Source organism: Musca vetustissima, unplaced genomic scaffold (assembly GCF_032173495.1).
Source record: "Musca vetustissima isolate MV318-11 ecotype Yass unplaced genomic scaffold, APGP_CSIRO_Mvet_v1 utg37208, whole genome shotgun sequence".
In the NCBI taxonomy this organism is placed as follows: domain Eukaryota; kingdom Metazoa; phylum Arthropoda; class Insecta; order Diptera; family Muscidae; genus Musca; species Musca vetustissima.
Window position 1 is genome coordinate 35,086 of NW_026880722.1, and position 21,390 is coordinate 56,475.

The 21,390-nt window shown below is 35.6% G+C and overlaps 1 pseudogene; it reads right to left on the reverse strand.

The window, feature by feature from the left end:
• Window positions 1-3,647: 3,647 nt before the first annotated feature.
• LOC133326508 (atrial natriuretic peptide receptor 1-like) overlaps window positions 3,648-21,390 on the reverse strand; it is a 35,250-nt pseudogene continuing 17,507 nt past the window's right edge.

Genomic DNA, 21,390 nt, shown 5'->3' on the forward strand with positions numbered 1-21,390 from the left:
AAGAAGGCGTGGTTTTCTAAGGCATATTTCGAGGTCCTAGGAGGAATAGATATCCAAGGCATATTTTCTCGAGCTTCAAGAAGGAGTATATTCTCGAAGGAATATATTCTCGAAGTCCAGATTTTTAAAGAAATATTTTCTCGAGGTCCAAGAAGGCGTGGATTTTTAAAGAAATATTTTTTGTTGGACCTACAAGGTGTGGATTTATAAACTATAATTTTTTGGACGACCTACAATGTGTGTTTTTTATACCCTACACCACACTGTGGTACAGGGTATTATGTCTTTGTGCATATGTTTGTAACAGGCAAAAGGAAACGAGATAGGCATATTTGAGAATATGCATAGAATCACTTTCTGAGTCGATTTACGCATATCCGTCTGTCCGTCCGTCAAAGTATTTTTTAACAAAGTACAGGTCGCATTTATGATCCGATTTGGCATAGGTCACTTATTTGGCCAAAGGATCAAAAAATCGGTTCAGATTTAGATATAGCTCCCATATATATTTTCGTCCGATTTAATGTAAATGGTGCACCAAAGTTCCTATATACTCTCGATTTGCACGAAATTCGGCACAGCGTAATGAATTAGGTCTACAATGAAGTGTGTTAAGTTTCCTGAAAATCGGTTCAGATTTAGATATAGCTCTCATATATATTTTCGTCCGATTTAATGCAAATGGTGCACCAATGTCCCTATATATCGTTTGATTTGCACGAAATTTGGCACAGCGGCATACTACATTAAGTCTGAAGTGGTGCGTGTTAAGTTTCGTGAAAATCGGTTGAGATTTAGATATAGCTCCCATAAATGGTGCGCCAAAGTCCCTAAATATCTTTCGATCTGCACGAAATTTGGCACAACGTAATTAATTAGGTCTACAATGATGTGTGTTAAGTTTTCTGAAAATCGGTTCAGATTTAGATATAGCTCCCATATATATTTTCGTCCGATTTGAGGTAAATGGTGCATCAAAGTCCCTATATATCTTTCGATTTGCACGAAATTTGGCACAGCGTAATGAATTAGGTCTAGAATGATGTGTGTTAAGTTTTCTGAAAATCGGTTCAGATTTAGATATAGCTCCCATATATATTTTCGTTTTTAAATATTTTTTTTTCCGCGCTGCTAAAAGCAATATTTTTTGAGGGCCTTAAGGCCTTGTTTTTTGAGAAATATTTCTTCGAGAAACTAGAAATAGTAAATTTTACACCCTCTATAATAAGGTGAAGTATAAATTAATTTTATCATTCCGTTTGCAACACCTCGAAATATTCGTTGCGGACCCCATAAAGTATACGTATGAAGATCCCGTCCCATTTCCGTGATTTATAATATTTTAGACAAATTTTCCAACAGAAGAGCTTTTAATTTTACATTGTTTTTGCAAAATAGTCAGGCTGAATCCCAGTTTGTTGTTTTTATAAAAAAAAAACTATTTATTAGTGGGAAATGTATGGCATTGTTTGCCGAGGGGTAAGGCAGGGAAGACTATAGTTTTGGATCACGCCACTGATCCTCATCAGTTCCCTTAGTTTTTTGTTGGGATATTCTCCCCAGAAGCTATTGCTTCTATACAAAAAACCTTTCATACCCAAATGTCTCTTGTAACAAAGCGAAATACTTAGCTGACCAACGACATAAACTGCATGAGAATTTCGCTGGAGCCTCACTTCGAGGTTAACAAGGCATTTACAAACAATACCACACCTTTCCCACTGTTGTGTGTTGTCACATCGCGACAAATGCACACAACGACTTTGTTGGTGTTGCTAGTGTACAGCAACAAACCAAACAGTTTAACCGTGCCTGCGTCTACAACTTCAGTAGTGTTGGCGGTTTATTTGGGATACCATTTGTATTTTGTTTTTGCAAAATAGTCAGGCTGAATCCCAGTTTGTTGTTTTTATAAAAAAAAAAAAAGGTTCCGCCTCATTTTCAATATTTTGTATGTTTTAGAGGAAGTCTTTTTCAATCTAAAAAGAGATTAAATTTGACATTCCGTTTTTCTGGCTGGTTAAGAATTTCTTCACAGAAAATTGTCATCAATATACTGATATTGAAGTGGGCGCTTTATATAGTTCTCTATGTTGAAGGCCCGCCCAAATTTAGGTCCTAAGGCTATACTTCAACCGAAATGCCCTTATTTTGGCATTCGTGAAGGGTGAAATATTTTTGCAGGAAATGTCCAATATAAGTCTATGATTCCTATATACATACATATTTCTTATATACAGGTCAAGCGCCTAATTCCGGGTTCTTCTAGGATGAAACCTATTTTTTTCCGAAAATATATAAAGTTTTCCGTTTTCGGTATTTTGTAAATTTTAGTCATATTTTTTCAAAAATGGAATTTTAAATGGAAACCTTTCGTTATTGTTTTAGAGTATCTTCTGTTCTTTTATTATATTTCTAGGAAGAACCTAACCTTCAGCTCTTCTATAAAGAAGGAGACTTTAAGCTCTTCTATGAAGGACAAAAATTTATTAAAATTTTCTTTGAGCCAAAATAAGATCTTCAGATTTTCTATGAAGGCTTCTATCACTTCTATGACGATTACCTTTACATCTTTTGGGACAAAGACCTGCAGCCTTATGTTCTTCTAGGAAGAAAATCTATGATTCTATGAAGAAGACAATCTTCAGCTCTTCCATGCAGAAGACTTTCTGCTCTTCATTGAAGAAGAAGCAGGCCTTCGGCTCTTCTTTGTAGATACATACCTTCATCTTTTCTATTAAAAATAAAACTTTTAGTTATTTTATGAAGAAGCAGACATTCAGCTCTCATATGAAGAGGAACTTCCGCTCTTCAACAAAGCTCTTTCTATAAAGAAGCAGACCTTCAGCCCTTATATGAAGGAGTCGACCTTCAGCCCTTATATGAAGTAGCCGACCTTCAGCTTTTCTATGAAACGAAGAAGGCCCTCAGCTCTTGTATAAAGAAGACGAAGTCCTTCAGCCATTCTATGAAGACAAAAACGTTCTGTATATCTATAAAGAAGAAGACATTCAGCTCTTCGAAGAAGAAGAAGTCCTTTCAATGCAGAAATAGACCTTCAGCTCATCTATGACGTATCAAACCTTCAACTTTTCTATGAAGAATACCTCCAGAATGTTTCATATATAAGTAAACTTTTTAAATTTTTTATTTTAACTCTTAATTAAAACACTGAACTTGTTTTTCATGTTATACATTTAACATTAAGATTTATTTCAAAAAATATACATTCAAAAATTTTGCCATATAAAATTAAATTAGCCTCTCTCCGCTTGTCCGTCTTTTTTATTTTTGCATAAAAAATATGTCTTACAACTATCGATCTAACTGCACAGTGGATTAAAAGCATCCATTATCCACTTTGCATTTTTCGGCAATACATATAAAATCCTCTAGCCTAACATTTCAGTTTATTTGTCCGATTCCTACACTTACACTTATCGTAAACTTAGACGAATACTCAAACATATCACTTCGTAGTTTATTTGTGGAAGAGAATTCGTTCGAAATCGTTACTGAGCATTTTGTTTAACTATAATTGAACTACAGTGGGATAAAGCATTTTGTTTTCTTTTTTAGATTTTTTTGTATATAAGCAAACATAGAGGTTAGATAAATAAATATTTGTTTTTTGGTCCTCGGTTTTTTTATTTTCCAATAGCCGGAAATAGAATAGGAAAGGGGACGTCATCATTATTATTTTTGTGTGGTGTTGGTGGTCGCGGATCTGGTTCAGAGCAGCCAACAAGCCAATATGTCGTCACGGTACCCTTACCCTTAACTTCAACTTCACCGCGTAGCTCCATTTCGAAGGTACCGAATTTATCGAAAATCACCTTTGCCGCCGAAGAGACATGGATGCGCAAAGCTAAATTAAATAGAAGAAATGTAGAGGAGAAACGTTAGAAAATAAAAATAAAAGTTAGAAGATTATCATGTCTAATGAGGCTATATTTTTATTGGGAGATTTCCAGGACTTCTGGAGAAGTAGAGGACCTTCTATGAAGATGGAGACTTTCACCTCTTCTATGAGGCAGATTTTAAACTCTTCTCTGAAGAAAGACCTTAAGCTCTTCCATGAGAAAACCTTCAGCTTTTCTATGAAGAAGCTGACCTTCAGTTCTTCTATAAAGAAGAAGCTGACCTTCAGCTCTTCTATAAAGAATAAGCTGACCTTCAGCTCTTCTATAAAGAATAAGCTGACCTTCAGCTCTTCTATAAAGAAGAAGCTGACCTTCAGCTCTTCTATGAAGAAGAAGCTGACCTTCAGCTCTTCTATGAAGAAGAAGCTGACCTTCAGCTCTTCTATGAAGAAGAAGCTGACCTTCGGCTCTTCTATGAAGAAGAAGCTGACCTTCAGTTCTTCTATGAAGAAGAAGCTGACCTTCAGCTCTTCTATGAAGAAGAAGCTGACCTTCAGCTCTTCTATGAAGAAGAAGCTGACCTTCAGCTCTTCTATGAAGAAGAAGCTGACCTTCAGCTCTTCTATGAAGAAGAAGCTGACCTTCAGCTCTTCTATGAAGAAGAAGCTGACCTTCAGCTCTTCTATAAAGAAGAAGCTGACCTTCAGCTCTTCTATAAAGAAGAAGCTGACCTTCAGCTCTTCTATAAAGAAGAAGCTGACCTTCAGCTCTTCTATGAAGAAGAAGCTGACCTTCAGCTCTTCTATGAAGAAGAAGCTGACATTCAGCTCTTCTATGAAGAAGAAGCTGACCTTCAGCTCTTCTATGAAGAAGAAGCTGACCTTCAGCTCTTCTATGAAGAAGAAGTTGACCTTCAGCTCTTCTATGAAGAAGAAGCTGACCTTCAGCTCTTCTATGAAGAAGAAGCTGACCTTCAGCTCTTCTATGAAGAAGAAGCTGACCTTCAGCTCATCTATGAAGAAGGAGAAGACCTTCTATGAAGAAGAAGCTGACCTTCATCTCTTATGAAGAAGAAGCTGACATTCAGCTCTTCTATGAAGAAGAAGCTGACCTTCAGCTCTTCTATGAAGAAGAAGTTGACCTTCAGCTCTTCTATGAAGAAGAAGCTGACCTTCAGCTCTTCTATGAAGAAGAAGCTGACCTTCAGCTCTTCTATGAAGAAGAAGCTGAACTTCAGCTCTTCCATGAAGAAGAAGCTGACCTTCAGCTCTTTCATGAAGAAGAAGCTGACCTTCAGCTCTTCCATGAAGAAGAAGCTGACCTTCAGCTCTTCCATGAAGAAGGAGCTGACATTCAGCTCTTCTATGAAGAAGAAGCTGGCCTTCAGCTCTTCTATGAAGAAGAAGCTGACCTTCCGCTCTTCTATGAAGAAGAAGCTGACCTTCAGCTCTTCTATGAAGAAGAAGCTGACCTTCAGCTCTTCTATGAAGAAGAAGCTGACCTTCAGCTCTTCTATGAAGAAGAAGCTGACCTTCAGCTCTTCTATGAAGAAGAAGCTGACCTTCAGCTCTTCTATGAAGAAGAAGCTGACCTTCAGCTCTTCTACGAAGAAGCTGACCTTCAGCTCTTCTATGAAGAAGAAGCTGACCTTCAGCACGTCTATGAAGAAGAAGTTGACCTTCAGCTCTTCTATGAAGAAGAAGTTGACCTTCAGCTCTTCTATGAAGACGAAGACCACTAGCCCGTCTATTAGGAATACCTTCAGCTCTCCTAAAAAGAAGATGAAGACCTTCAGATTTTCTATGAAGAAGATGACATTCAGCTCTTATATGAACAAGGCCTTCTGATCTTCTAAGAAGAATCTGTTCGCCGAAGAAAATCAGCTATTTTATTAAATTAATTTTAAAGTGTACCCAACTTACGCATTCCAGTCGACTCCATACGCGATGCCGTATTAACCGTATCTCCAAACAGACAATAGTGTGGCATTTTTTGACCCACCACCCCGGCACACACAGGACCTGAATGTATACCAATTCGGATTTTCAATTGATATTCAGGTTTGTGTTTTATGCTAAAACTTTTCACCGCATCCAAAATGGCCAAAGCCATTAGACCAATTTCTCGGGCATGATTGTCCCCATTACGCTCGGGTAGGCCCGATACCACCATATATGCATCGCCTATTGTTTCCACCTGAATATAGATAATTATCATTAAGATTAATATAAATGAAGACCTTCTTCCATCCCTACCTTGTAGACATCATAGAAACCAATGATACGATCAAAAGTACTGTACAAATCGTTGAGAAAATCGACCACTTCCATGGGTCCACTTTGAGCGCAGAGGGCGGTAAAGCCAACAATATCACTAAAATAAATGGTTACACATTCGAATTGTTCGGGTTGTACCATTTCGCCGGCCAGCAATTGGGTGGCCACGGGTCGTGGCAGAACCTGATACAGTAGCTCTTCGGTACGTTTCTTTTCAATGCTCAGTTGTTCGGTTTTCTCCTCAACCAAACTTTCCAAATTGTTGGCATATTGTTCCATGCGTCGCAATAAGTCGTCCATGAGATTCTCACAGAAGCCTCTGAAAGAGAAAAATTAAAAAAGATTAAAATTAAAAGCTGAGCTGAATTCGACAGTCCATGTTGGACTTATTTCTTTCCATCAGGATGGGTGTATACACCAAACTTTAAGGCGTCCTAATGATTTCAAAAATACTCACTTCATAATCAGTCGCACTGTGGAACGAATCGCACCAAATGCTGGCCTATCATCCGGATGGTCAGCCCAACATTTTTCCATTAAATCCAACACATCGGGGGGACAATCACGCTGACCGACAAATGGACGAAACGGTGGACTTTCATGTGACTCTACACGATTCAATATAGTTTGGATATCCATAAATTGTCTTGCCGTTTCATAGGGACCACCTCGTACCACGATTTCCTCCAAAATAATGGCAAACGAATAGACATCACCCTTTTGGGTGGCGGGATTACCAGGAAACACGGTTAACGGCAGTAACTCAGGGGCAATCCACATGAATTCTACAATAAACCAAACTTTTTATTATTACATCTGATTTTCTCCCCCACTCACCCCCAGAGGTGCTAACACCCCTCCTTTCCATTCTACACTTACTATTAAAATAATTTTGATCCTTAACAAATTCCGAAGGCGTTGTCAATGTCCTCAAACCAAAATCGGAAATTTTCAATACAAATCGGCCGTCAATGAGACAATTACAGGAACGCAATTTACCATGGACCTGAACATCACTGTTATGCAAATACGCCATACCCTTGACAATATCGTGGATCAAAGACATTCGGAAATTCCAATCCAATTGTATGGCTTCATTTTCGAGTACATCTTTGAGGCTTCCCTTGGGACAATATTCGGTTAAAATCAACACAGTTGGCCTGGGTAAATCTATGCAGGCACCCACGAAGCGTACTGTATTCTCATGGCTAACATCACGAGCCTGTTTTATTTCCCACAAAAGGGTGGAGGTTATGTCCACTTTCTTTTTGTGGATTTTCTTAATCGCGACACGTTCACCTTTGAAGATGCCAATGGTGGTAAAGACCTGGGTCAAGGGCAGCGATGTACAGCTGGCAATTGAGGCTCGACCCGAATGTATGCCATATTGTTGCAAAGAGAAATTCTGCAAAGAGTAAAATAATAAATTAACTTCGAAAAAAATAACCATAAGTTCTCCTTACCTCTGCATTCAATTTCTGCAAGCCCACCTTACTGCCATACAAACGTCCCACTTCTAGAAGAACATCATCAGGTCGCACCCTCCACGACATGTTATTCAGTTCATTATTCAATTTCATTTGCCTGGAAGATAGAGATTTTTTTAAATAGCCATAAAGAAATGGGTCTTAGAGCTTCTTACTTGCACATAAGATATACGACCAAGAATGTAAACCCCAGGAAAATAATCAAGGCGAACATGGCATAGACGATAATTAATTCTGTATTTTAAATTTTAGTTTAATTCGATATATATATTTACTGAAAATTGTTGTTGTTTACTTACCATTACCATGACATTTTGGTGAGTTACCCAGAAATCCACATTTTGGTATGTCAGGTGGAGGACCCTCCTTACCACCAGGCCAATGGATTTTCTTGCCATGTACACCGGAATAATTTCTAAAATCGAGAAAAAGATAATATATTTGTATAAATATAGGCTACAATTATAACCCGAACATCACGAAATTTTACACAGTGAATGGATCCTGACCATACAATTAGCATGACTGTTTTAATGAAAATCTGTCAATATTTAGCGGGTCAAATAGACCCAGACTTTTATGTGAATAATGCTAAAATTTGCATACAATGGCTAATATATATTTACTCCTGAAGGACATAGACCCGAGAAGTTCATAATATATCCAAGAGGAGTGCTTGACCTTTACATTGATACCATTTATATTGTTGTATGTAAACGGATGTGGGAGTTATACTAAGAAAAACACAGGTCTTTACGTATTTTGATTTGATTATGAAATTGGCTATGAAATTATACACAAATTTCGGTGATGATTAGATGATATTTAGGAGATAGAATGGACCAACAACTTTTTCTGTATGGTTTCCTAGTCTCTTTAGAACCCACTTTTGTAAGCCCGGAAAACATTATTCGGAAAATATACGAGGGTAAGGAAAAGTACCTCCCGACCTCTCTATAATCGATTAAGAGGATGCAAATACCACGAAGTATCGCCCAGTCACGGAATTTGATGAATATGATATCTTATTGAAGGTCCTGCAGTATTGGATGTTTATACTTAATTTGATGATCTGAAGCATACGAAGTCTACTGCATATATATTTGGAACATTTAATAATAAACGTGGTTTCAATATTTTCCTAAGTATTCTTATAGTACGTTTACCTTTAACCGGATAAATCCTCAAATAGTAGGTTAACCCGGTAAAAAGTAATGTATATGCCGGTTTACGCATGATTTATAAACATTTTCATGCTTTGGGGTAGCCTGTAAATTTAGTTGACAGTAATTCAGTATTTGTGATTCTGATTAGGTGTAAAATCATCATGAATTACTGTTTTATTTCGGGCCCATATGTATAGATTCACACGATCTTATAAAAACCTTTAGAAGCTCAAAGATCAATTTTTTTCAAAATTTCTAAATACGAATATTTATTGAGCAATTGTCGAATTAGAACAGAACAATGCTACTCAATAATGGACACTAGTAATTCTGATTAGACACTCGTTCTCTGTGTTCTCATTTTTCTTATGTCTTTTTATATGGTGAATTCTTAGTAACTCTCACATACTTTTATTTTACGAGCACTCCTAAAATATTGAACGTATGCCAGCGGAAAAAATCTCAAGAATCCATCCTTGGGCATGACGTTCAATGTTATTTGACACAAGAGCCGTATTTGGATGTCTTTCATCGTAAATTCATAAAACCAATTTTACAAAGTGCTTCATTGCCATACAAAATTGAATGCTCACCGATGTCCTCTTGTAGTGAAATTCACGTCGGAAGTTGTGTAAAATCATCGAACGAACATATTCACGAATAATTTAATTTTTTTGGCAAATGAATTGTTCCAAAGCGCTTTAAATAATATAACACATCGTCGCATGTTAAACCGTATTGAAGATGTCTATTACGTAGGCAGGGAGATCAGTCTAAGCTGATCCACTAATATCGATATAAGCCTACCAAGTATTATCGGAATTTTAAAAAATTAAAAAATTTCGTAAAGTATGGATTTTCGGGAAAAAAAACCTATGCCATATTTATTCGGAAATGTATTTATATTTGACCGACCAAAACGTGAAATTGATGCGCCGAACAGAATATATTTCGTATAAGCCATCCAAATACAATTGGAATTTTAAAACCACTCTTTCGGGAAGTTTTGATTTTCTGAAATATAAATAATTTCGCTCTAAGGAGTTGCTTTGATGACTCCACCTCATGTCGTTAAGTTACTTCGGGAATCGTATATCACTTCAGTTTATAGAATAATTAAGGTTTTAGGTCTTTCTATAAAATATATCGTTGGTTTAACATTTAAGGGAAATAAGTCCACATTTTACAATTTTACAGGAGAGACAAAAAACAGCCGGCGACATGTGATAAATTCGACTTAGATAATTGTTGATTTTTAAATCGACATATTTTTACTTATTAAAATGTCATGTATAAAAATCTCAATTTCTAGAAATAGTGCACTTATTGCATTTTTGCATTAAACCAGCAATATGTGGATTTTTATAGGGTACTAGCATATACCCATATTCGTTAGCGAATGTTGGGAATTATTTAAACATGTTTTAAGGGGACCCCCCATTCTCGGGGTCAAACATTTTTTTGACTTAATTCGAATCTGCACTAATTCAAGAATGTCTCTACAAAATTTCAAGTAAAAATCTCAAGAACTCTTGAAGATATAGCCGATTTATTCTGTCAGCAGCAAGTGACGGCTGAAGGGCTTCACAAACTTTAAACGTGTTTTTCTTTAAACAAATGGCGGGCACGATAATTCAAAAACTAATAACCCAATCGATTCCAAATTTTTACACGTTTCTCTGTGTGTGTGTAGCTATCGTTTTCAAAGAAAACTGCATATGTACGACGTACTAATCAGCCTACACACCAATATCGACCATTATTAAAATTTACCATTGTTCTCTTATAGTCTTCTATCTACATATCTCAACAATTCACACCAATTCTGATCGCAACATCGATATCTATTCTTACTTTCAAAACTAATTACAAGTTTCATAATTCCAACTCTATTGGACACACAAAACCAAATTTAACAAATGTACTACCAATTAGTACACATTAATATGAATAAATTCCCATAAGTACCCATCTCAACAATCCAATAGAAATCATATTTCCCAATTTCATGATTCCAGCTCTATCGCTTTACCCAAATTCAAAACTACATTTAGTACTCATAAGTACAAATTTCCAAAACTACATTCGTGCCCCAATCTCAGACTCCAACTGTCATCTTAATTCCAAATTTCAGGATTCCAGCTCTATCGGATCTCCTAAATCCTAATTGTACTAAATTTAGTACCATTTATTATTCCAGCTCTATCGGTTCACGTAAATACAAATTGTACCAAATTTAGTACCCATAAGTACAAATTTCCTAAATTACATTTATAATCCCCACTCCAACTGTAATCTTAATTACAAATACCTGCATCATGCAATACGATTGAAATATTATTTCTCAGAATTTCAACCCTATCGGTTTACCCTAAATCAAATTAGTACAAAATTTAGTGCCATTTAGTACACATTGATAGAAATTTCCAAAACTTCCTACATACCACAATCCTACACCCCAACAGTGATTCCATATTTCGGTATTCGAGCTCTATCGGTTCATCCCAAATTTACCATCTAGTACACATAAGTACGAATAAGTAGTAATCTTATTTCCAAATTTCAGTGTTCCGGCTCTAACGGGTCATCCAAATCCAAATTGTACCAAATATAGTACAATATAATACTTTTCGTACACATAAGAACAAATTTCTAAAACAACCTATATATTCCAATTCTACACTCTGACGGACATATTAATTTCAGGATTCCAGCTCCACCCGTTCCTCCAAATTCAAATTGTACCAAATTTAGTATTCTTAAGTACTTTTCATACACATGAGTACACACTTCCAAAACCACCTCCTTATATCGATCTTACTTCTCAACCTTCATTCGCATTCCAAATTTCATTTTTTTAGCTCTATCCATTCACATGCTACGAAATTGTACAAAATTTAGTACATTTAGTAATTGGATACTTATAGTTAGAATTTATTTCCTTTGGTAAATCTATCCTACACTCTATTCCAGAAATCAAAAACAACCGAAAAAAGTCGATTTATGCTCGTACCTCGCCATATGGTCAATTCGCCATATAATTTATATCAAGTTGTGTGAATGCTGCGTGGTCAATAGGAGTATCATGTCTGGTGCCTTTCCACAAACCGTCAGGAAGTCACATATTCCCCCTTCTTTTATAAAATGATATAAGATTTTGTTTCCCGCCTTTTGAAGATTTCCAGTAAATTTGTTGCTATGTTGAATTAATTATTAAAAATAATGCTCTAACGGTAAATATGTGTTGAGAGATGAATTATACTCTTGCTAGTAAAAGAGACAATGAGAATTTGCCAGTTATTGGGCGCCAAAATAATTTTTTTGAGGGAGGGTGTACAAAATTGGGCGGTTAGAAGATTATATGAAATATGCGGCTTATGCTGCTTCTTTCTATCAAGGGCTTTTTCGTATTCTTCTTCTTTCCCTTATTTATAGTTATAATATTAAAACTTACCTATGCAAACCATAATAATGTGCCACAACGGCAAATTTTCCATTAATCGGATCCAAATCCAATATTGAATAATCTGCATCACGATCACCATTATCATCGATTCGGACATGTCCCGTTATGCCATGGAAATTACGATTCCACATACGACGTGTAATTGCCATGCCATCACGAATATCCTCTCCTTCGCTTAAGGTTTCATTCAGGGCCATACCCAACAAATAGACTCCATCGTAAAAGGCGCCAATGAAAAAGTTGACCTACGGAAGTGAGAAAAACAATTCATAAATTTTTAATTATCATCTGTTCTAGAATTCTGCAAGAAACTTCACCTAATCGTTTTCGAGTATGAAAACACACCATTATTTTTAAATAAATCGAATTTCAATTGCAATATAATTAAATTACCTCCTCTCCCTCTCCAAAGGTGTAATTGTAATTTTTCAATGCCATTTCTTTGACATTATCAGCAAATCCTTGATATTTTGGACTCGAGGGTTGCAGCAAAGAAACCCTTAATAGGGCCTCGTAGGCCTTGCGTGCTCGACCATCATCAGCATCACCCATTTCCCAATCATGATCACCCCAATAGGAACTCTTTATGAAAATATAACAATAAATAATGTTGCTTAGAGATTAATTTCCATGACAATCAAATGTTGTACTCACCTGAAAAATCTCCACGTCTAAGAAGACCCAATCACCGTTTGTCATACCCAAGGAATAGGCAGCCAGCATAAATTTTCTTACCAATGTGCCACGAACAGATAATATTACCACTGGCAGATTGGGAAAAGGAATATGCAAATTTCCCCCCCAAAAATTAAAATGAAAAAGAAACGATATATTAATCTTTCCCTAAGGACTCTTCACACACGAACACACTCTCCCCAACACACACACACACTTCAATTCCACTTAACACACAACTATGTCACAGAGAGACAGATTTTCGGTTGAACTTACCTCTGGCATACATGCTGGCATCCTTTAAATACAGCTCATATGGTTCCTGTTCATTGCCATTCAATTCACGTACAAAACTCAGGAGGCCCTCCTGCCGCAGACCGTATTCCAGATTTTTACCCACCGTCAGCGAAAACAAATCGGAACGATCCACCAGCAGGGCAACATGTTTCCAATTAAATTGACGAAAGACACTGGCGAAAACTAATTTCAAACGGCACTGGCAATACGACATGCGTGTCAATGTGGGATATTTGGTTTTATCCTTAAACATGCCCTGTTGTAATCAATGAGGATGATAGATGGAGGAAGAGGAGGTGGAGATGAAGATGGCAATAGAAAATAAAATATAAGAGATTAGAATTTAAGTGGTCAATAGAATTAATTTCTGTTGGCCTTGACGGGTCTTGATTATCGTGAATTTTATTTTGTGTTTGTATTATTGAAGCACTTGGAGAAATTCGATGGCTTTCTGCCACTTGACGGAGGCATGGTGGGTATATTTTTTCAAATTACATGTAATTTATTTGCAGGCATATATTTCATTATATAAATGCGAATCATAATTTGTATGAGATATACGATGGATAGTGGAAAAAATATAAAACATACAATCGCTAAGATTCAAAAAATGTTTTTTTAAAGATCATCATCGGTGACGAACTATAACTCTTCTACAATCCAAAGAAAAGACCGAAGTTCCATACTGTCCATAACAGAGCTATAGGACTTCTACTGAAAGTATACGATCTATAGGACTTCTACAATCCATATAGGAGCTATAGGACTTCTACTGCCTATAGAAGAGCTATAGGTCTTCTTCGCTTCATAGAAGAAGTATAAGTCTTCTAGGGTCCATATAATAGATATATGTCTTATACTGTCCATTGAAGAGCTGTATTTCTACTACTGTCTGTTCATAGAAGGGCTATAGGACTTATACTATACATAGAAGAGCTAGAGATTTTCTACTCTCCATGGACAATAGAGCAACAAGCATTCTACAGTTTATAGAAGAGATCTAGTTCTTCTATTGTCCATAGAATAGCTGTAAGTCTTCTACGGTCCATAGAAGAGCTACAGACTTTTTACTTTAAATAGAGGAGTGATATATATTTTACTGTCCATACTAGAACTATAGATATTCTATTATCTATCGAAGAGCTTCTGTCCACAGAAGAGATATATGTAGCATACGTTCCATAGAAGAGATATAAATCTCCTACGGTAGTTCGAAAGGCTATATGTCTTTTACGCCTTCTACTCTCCATAGAAGATCTTTGAGTCTTCTATTGTCCGTAGAAGAACTATAGAAATTCAGCTTATTTTAAAAGCTGGATATGTCGTAATTCTGTAGCCTCTATATCTGTCATATCATATATGCACATAAGAAGCATAAACTACATCGGCGGATAGACTTGACAACAAAAGATCTATATCAACTCTTTAGACCCCAGAAAACGTACAGATCATGTAAAACTCTTTCATAGAGAAATCAGTAAGGAAAGTAGTAAAGTCGGACTGGGTCGACTATACAATACCCTTCACCACTTTGGATAGATATTTAACATATGTATCCTAACAGGCGTCTCCTTTTCGAAAAATTAAAATGAAACCTGAAATTGGATAACAGGAGAGGTGTCGTGTTCCACCAGGACAACGCTAGGCCACATCAACAGTGACTTTCCAGAAACTTCGGGATTATCACCTTCTTCTTGATTTGCAAAAATTCTTAAATGATAACAAATTGGTATGTAGGAGGAGAGCAGGACTTCTATGAGGAACGCGTTATGAAGTTATCTTTAAAATGGCAACAAATCATAAAACAAAACGGTGCATATTTGGCCCAAATCGGACATTCCGAAGCATGTTAAATAGAGTCCTATAGTTCATAGAAAAATAATGGATTTATTTTTCCTCAACCTAATATACGGGAGCTATATCTAAACCTGAACCGATTTTCACGAAACTTAGCACACATCATTCTATACATAAGTCAGTGTGCTTTGCCAAATTTCGTACACTTCGAAAGAAATATACGGGCAATGGTATACTATTTACATAAAATCGGGCGAAAAAACATATATGGGAGCTATATCTAAATCTGAACCGATTATCACCGATTTCAATAGGATTAGTCCTTGGGCCAAATAAATGAGTTGTACCAAATTTCATCCAAATCGGACTAGTAATGCGACATGTGCCCTTGTTTACAATTTGACATCAACAGACGGATGGACCTCAATCCTACACTCCAATAGGAATCCTAACTCCAAATTTCAGGATTCTAGCTCTATCGATTCTCCCAAAATTCAAATTGTTACAAATTTAATACCATTTTGTACACATATGTACGAATTTACCAAACTACATACATACCTCTATTCTACACTCTAACAGTAATCTTATTTTCAAATTTTTACTATTCTAACTCTAAATACAAATTGTATCAAATTTAGTACCATTTAGTACCCATAAGTACAAATTTCAAAAACTACATCTATACCCTCAATCCTACACTCGAATAATAATCATATTTCCAAATTTCGGTATTCCAGCTCAACCGATTTATTTAAAACCAAATTGTAACTAATTTAGTAGGGGAGACTGGGGCACCTTCGGCATCGGGGCACCTTCGGCAATCGCGTTTTCGATATGAAGCTCTCACCGTACATCACTAGTTTCGATACATAGGTATCGAATTTCGAAATAAATAACTGACACAAAGTTTGAAATTTCTAGCTAATAAGCTTATTTAGATACATAGGTTTTTGTATTTTTATAGATGTTTCTGTAATATTTCAATTCCATTTCGTAAGTATTTCGTGTATAAAACTTTTAAAATTTTTAAGACAATATTATTAAAAAGTGGTTAACTACGATGTGTATTATTATACAAATATTTAAAAATATAATGTTTTTACAAATCTGATCGAAACAAACGAAAAAAACTATAAAAATACATTCGGGGTACATTCGGCATTTCAAAGTGGGGCACATTCGGCCATATACAGATTGTGCAATATTATTTCCTTAAAATGATTTTGAGTTTGTCTTTAAAACTAATCCTTAAATATGGCTCGAAATTGCATATATAAGATCAAACGTGCTTGTATTGACGAAAATGCGATAGAAAACCCCTATTTCTGATGGTATGTGCGACCTTGAGATGTAAACGTCCGCCGCTAGAAAATAAAGGCCTATAATTCAAACATTGTGTGGCGTATTAAAACCAAATAGAGCTTTTAGAGGATCAGAATTTCAACCAGACTGATAGCGATGACAATTACCCGGCTATGACTATGGTGCAGAATGTGCCCCATCAAATGCCGAAGCTACCCCGGGTTGGGGCACATTCGGCGAATTTGACTTTTTTTACAAAACTGTAAAATTTTTTAACTAATACTATTTTTTTATATCTTTTTGGTACTATTTTTTATAATTAAGTGTCAGAGGACAACAATCAGCCATAAAGTTGTTATATATGTTAAATAAGTTCTGAGATATAGAGCTCTAAAAAAAAGTGCCGAAGGTGCCCCAGTCTCCCCTACACATTAGTAGAAATTTCCAAAATTTCTTATTTTCAAATGCCAGTGTTCCAGCTCTACAGCTTCGCCTAAATCCAAATTGTAAATATTAGTAGAAATTTCAAAAAAACTTCCTACGTACTCCAATCCTACATTCAATGATCCTAACTAAAATTTCAGGATTCCAGCTCTATTGGCACAACCAAAATTCAAATTGTACTAAAATTAGTACATTTAAGTACGAATTTCCCAAACTACCAACATTCCTCAAATTCGACAATGCAGTAGTAATCTCATTTCTAAATTTGTATCGGTTCACCCAAATCCAAAATTATTCCAAAATTAATACGATTTAGTACTTTTCGTACACAGAAGTAAAAATTTACAAAACTACATACATATCTCAATCCTCAACTCCGACGGTAATGTTATGCCATGTTCTGACGGACATTCGAACAACGTAGTTCGCTCTCTGAATTATGTACATGAATTAACCCGTTCATAGAACACTATTCTTAATTCATGTCATCAGAGTTTTTTATTTCAAACTTTTTGTTTCATGTTTTACACCAAAATTGTAACATATTTGCTTGAATCTCATATGGATCTAAATCAGCTGTGCCCAAAATAGGTGCCATGGGCTGTCGGTGTGTGTCAAAACTCTCACTAATACAATTATAAAAGAGAAACAAAATTTATTTTATTTCAAATTTTACGTTCATTCTGCTTTGAAAAGCCAATGAGGAAGGTTCTGTTGTCGATGTGAATGATGAATTTTTGTGCGTACACTGAACGAAATGAATGGGGATATGGAATTTGAATTTTTTTTGCCGAAAATTATTTTGGAAAAATGGAATGTTTGGTTTGTCAGCGCACTATATCGCGATCAAAATTGTATTATCTTAAGAGGCATTTTGTGTCTTGTCACGGATATTACAATAATTTGTCTAACAACGAAAAGAATTCGCTAGTTTTACACCTACTAAAACATTTTTATGAAAGATTATGAGGAGGAGAGATATATTGAAAGCTCCAATATCAAATTACTCCAAATAAAAGCTTCCTATGCTGTGGCTGCGGCATTGGCAAAACAATGCCGCCCATTTGTTGACGGCATGTTTTTCAAAGAACTCTGTCTGGAAGTTTTGCATATATTTGGAGAAAAAACTCAGGAATGTTCTCATTTATTAAAAGACATTCCGTTGTCGCAAAATACCGTCAGTCGTAGGACAGAATCTATCAGTGACTTCATCTATACAAATATTAAAAATAGAATTTTGAAGTGCAAATATTTTTCTGTTTGTATAGATGAGACAACCGATATTGGCGACATTTCCCAACTCTTGATATGCGTTAGAACCGTAGACCAAGACCTTCTGTGCCACGAAGAAATACTGAGATTAGTATCCCTACATGGCCATGTACAAGGAATTGATGTTTATAATGCTGTTTATGAGGAAGTGTTTGAATTTGCTGAGAAATCTAAGTTTGTTTCTATTTGTTCTGATGGGGCGCATGTAATGACAGGAAAACAAGATGGACTTGTTGGACATTTACGAAGAAATGAATTTGATTTTATGAGTTTTCACTGCATTATTCACCAACAAGCTTTATTTGCAAAAATTTAAACATGTTGCGGACAATGGAAGTCGCAGTAAAAATTATAAACAAAATACGCGGTGGGCACAATGCCCTAAATCATCGCAAATTTAAGGAATTTTTAAAGGAAATCGATTCTGAATACGCTGACTTAAAAATGTATACGGAAGTCAGATGGCTAAGTAAAGGAAGTTGCCTTGAAAGGTTTTTCTATTTGCGCAATGAAGTTGTAGCATTTTTGGAGTCTATTAACGCAGAAGTCACCTACGAGCTAACGTGTATGAAGGATCCTTTGTTTTTATTGGACTTAGCCATTTTGACCGATATTACAGAACTCGTAAATCAGTTAAATTTACAGCTACAAGGGAAAAACAAACTGGTATTTGATTTAGTACTGTTGATCAAAAACTTCAAAAGAAAACTGAAGTTACTTTTGGAACAGTTACAAAGTAATGACTTAAGCAGTTTTGAAAGGACCCAAACTGTATTTATAAGTCATATGGGGGACAAGTTAGCTAAATATGCCGACTTAATCAATAATTTAATAAAAGAATGCGATGACCGGTTTACTGATTTTTCCAAAATACAGAATATTATTGATCTCTACAACAATCCCTTTTCCACTGATATATTGGACCAAAATGAAGAAATTCGGGAAGAACTAATTAACTTGAGGTTGGATCCTACGTTACCACTTAGTGTTGGCGTCGATTTTTGGCGAAATGTAGATATCGAGAAATATTCAACAATAAAAAGATACATAATGAAATTATTTTCAATGTTTGGTTCCACTTATTTATGCGAGTCCTCATTTTCATACCTAAAAATTATAAAAAGTAAATATAGAAACTCTCTTTCCGAGAACCACCTTGAAAATTTACTTCGTATTAAATGTTGTCCGTATGAATTAAATATTGATGAAATTATCGAAAGAGAAAATTAATTATAACTTAATAATATCATCCTTGTACTCACAATATTGAATTTTCGGCATTTTAATTCCTTTGTCAGTAATGGTATCCAAATTAATTTTGGTCTATTAACGATTACTCGGTCCATTATATTGAATTAAATGCATTTTGTCAATATTTTTGAATTCTTATTTTAATTTCTTCTCAAATATTTATATTTATTCTAGTTATTATTAATATTCTAAATGTTAAAGAGCAATTCTAATAATTGCATTCATGTTAATGAATTTGAAGGTTTATTGGATAAAAGAATCCACGCTTACTTGGTATGCAAGAAATTTCAACATCAACAATAAATGAGTTACTTTACACTTAAAAAAACAAAACGAAAAAAGAAAACAGAAAAAAATAAAACAATATTTCTCACAGTTTACTAGAAAACTTTGAAATGTGTGTATTTCGAAACAATCACAATCACAAAACATGAATGTATTAGTGTGGACAGCCCTCCTTTCAACTCCTTCTTTATACCCTTCACCACACTGTGGTACAGGGTATTATGTCTTTGTGCATATGTTTGTAACAGGCAAAAGGAAACGAGATAGACACATGGTTCCTTTTGAGAATATGCATAGAATCACTTTCTGAGTCGATTTATGCATGTCCGTCCGTCTGTCCATGTTAAATTGTAAACAAAGTACAGGTCGCATTTATGATCCGAATTGGATGAAATTTGGCATAGGTCACTTATTCGGCCCAAGGACGAACCCTATTGAAATTGGGAAAAATCGGTTCAGATTTAGATATAGCTCCCATATATATATTTAACCGATTTAATGTAAACGGTCCCTATATATCTTTCGATTTGCACGAAATTTGGTACAGCCTAATCATTTAGGCCTAGAGTGATGTATGCCAAGTTTGGAGAAAATCGGTCCAGATTTAGATATAGCTCCCATATATAGTTTCGTCCGATTTCATGTAAATGGTGCCCCAAAGTCCCTATATATCTTTCGATTTGCACGAAATTTGGTACAGCCTAATCATTTAGGTCTAGAATGATGTCTGCCAAGTTTCGTGAAAATCGGTCCAGATTTAGATATAGCTCCCATATATAGTTTCGTCCGATTTCATGTAAATATTGCCCAAAGTCCCTATATATCTTCTGATTTGCACGAAATTTGGCATAACGTACTGAATTAAGCCTAGAGGGATGTCTGCCAAGTTTGGAGAAAATCGGTCCAGATTTAGATATAGCTCCCATATATAGTTTCGTCCGATTTGATGTAAATGGTCCACCAAAGTCGCTAAATATCTTCCGATTTGCACGAATTTTGGCATAACGTACTGAATTGAGTCTAGAATGATGTCTGCCAAGTTTCGTGAAAATAGGTCCTGATTTAGATATAGCTCCCATATATAGTTTCGTCCGACTTCATGAAAATGGTGCACCAAAGTCCCTATATATCCTTCGATTTGCACGAAATTTGGCATAACGTACTTAATTGAGCCTAGAATGATGTCTGCCAAGTTTCGTGAAAATCGGTCCAGATTTAGATATAGCTCCCTTTTATTATAGATTGATTTTAAGTAATTGACGTACTAAGGAACCAATTGGAATAAAACGTTCTGAAAGTTGTATAACCTAACCAGTGACAAGTTTGTTTGAAATCGCTCAATATTTGGATAGAGCTTCCATATATATTTTCGCCCGATTTCTAGTAAATTGGGCATCAAACTCCTCATGTTAGTCAGATTGACATCAAATTTTGCACACCTTAAAAAATTGAGCATAGAATTACGTAGTTGCGTTTTCTAGAAGTGCAGACATAGCCCAACGGATGACCTATTTATATTTGTTTGAAGTCGATTGACATACTTTATGGATAGATCTAGGTAGATTCACATTTAGATAAATATCACATTTTTTTCATCCAATTTTATGTTATAGTCCTGCTTAATATACCCATAGTGGTGAAGGGTATCATATAGTCGGCCCCGTCCGACTTTACTACTTTCCTTACTGGTTTATAATTGTATTAGTGAGAGTTTTGACACACACCGACAGCCCATGGGACCTATTTTGGGCACAGCTGATGTAAATAAAAAATTGGAGAATTTTTGTTTGGGTTTCCCCACATTTG